The sequence below is a fragment of the Macrotis lagotis genome, chromosome 8 (genome assembly GCF_037893015.1).
Source record: "Macrotis lagotis isolate mMagLag1 chromosome 8, bilby.v1.9.chrom.fasta, whole genome shotgun sequence".
Taxonomy (NCBI): Eukaryota; Metazoa; Chordata; class Mammalia; order Peramelemorphia; family Peramelidae; genus Macrotis; species Macrotis lagotis.
In genome coordinates this window covers 139,097,381-139,098,589 of record NC_133665.1, presented here as the reverse complement: position 1 = coordinate 139,098,589, position 1,209 = coordinate 139,097,381, and the positions used below count along the sequence as shown (strand labels likewise).

General features: G+C 79.8%; 1 protein-coding gene across 5 annotated transcripts in view; it reads right to left on the bottom strand.

Moving 5' to 3' along the window:
• TMCC1 (transmembrane and coiled-coil domain family 1) overlaps positions 1 to 463 on the bottom strand; it is a 238,932-nt gene extending 238,469 nt beyond the window's left edge. For 4 of the 5 annotated variants that reach the window (XM_074198491.1, XM_074198499.1, XM_074198500.1 and 1 more), the window contains exon 1: positions 367 to 463. The gene's annotated coding sequence lies outside the window, so the exon portion shown is untranslated. The remainder of the gene's footprint in view (positions 1 to 366) is intronic. The other variant, XM_074198492.1, reaches the window with a different exon arrangement.
• Positions 464 to 1,209: the final 746 nt, after the last annotated feature.

Genomic DNA, 1,209 nt, shown 5'->3' with positions numbered 1-1,209 from the left:
GGGCGGCCGGAGCCCCCCGCGTGAGCCGCTAGCGGGCCGGCGCGGGCAGCCTCGGGCGGCGGGGCCCGGGGCGCTCCGGGCCGGCGCGCCCATCTCGGGCGGGCGGGGGGCGCGGGGCGGCCCCGGCCGGCGCCCGCACAAAGGCTGCACCTGCGCCGCGGCGCCCCGCGCCCCCGCCGCTCCGAGGGGCTCCGAGGGGCCCCGGGGAACAAAGGGCGCTGCCCGGGGGCACGGCCGGGGGCGCTGCCCGGGGGCACGGCCCCGCCCCGCCCCCCGCAGGAAATGACAGTTGGATGGTCCGGCCGGGCCCAGGCCCGCCGCACGCCCGCCCCTCCCCCGCGCGCCGGGGCCCCCGCCAGCACTCACCGGCCGCGGGGCCTCCCGCGGGGCGACCAGGCCGGGGCCGCGGGCGAGGGCGGAGAGGGCCGCCGCCCCGGCTCCGGCTCCGGCTCCGGCTCCCGCCGCCGCCGCTGCCGCTGCCGATCCCGCCGCTGCCGCCGCCGCTGCCGCTGCCGCTGCGGCCGCCGCCGCGCCCGGTCCATTCCCCAGCCACCCCCCTCCCCTCCCCTTCCCTTCCCACCCCTCCCCTCCCCCTGACACCCCTCCCCCTTCCCCGCCCGCCGCCGCCGCGGCCGCCGCGGCCGCCTCAGACCCAGCGAGGGCGGGAGCGCGGGAGCGGGGACGAGCGAGGCCGGCCGGGCCGGGCGCGCAGGCGGCCAGGGCGGGCGGGCCGGGAGCGCGCGCGCAGCCCCGCCCGGCCCGGCCGGCGCGCGCACGGCGGCCCCGCGTCGTGCGGAAGAGGCGAGCGGGCGCGCGCGCGCCCGCGGCGGAGGGGCGGGGCGAGGGAGGGGAGGGGCCTCGCGGGCCCCGCCCCGGCCCCGCCTCTCCGGGCTGCTCTCCCCGCCCCGGTCCCTCCACCTGGCTCTGTGGCTCTGTCTTTCTTCTCCCCCTCCATCTCTGCATCTTGGTCCGGGTGTCTGCCTGTCTCCCCGCCTTTCCGCGACGCTCTGCTTCTCTCTCTCCCTCTAGGCTCTCTCGGCTTCTCTGTCTTCCCCCTTCACTCCCCTTCTCTTTCTGTTCATCTCTCCCTCTGTCTGTCTGTCTCTCTCCATCTCTTCTGTCTCTTTCTCCTTCTCCCCCCCCCCCACATGGTCCAGGGATGTGACCCTCAGGCACCAGAAACCAGGCCCTCCTGTTGTGCCCCTCTCT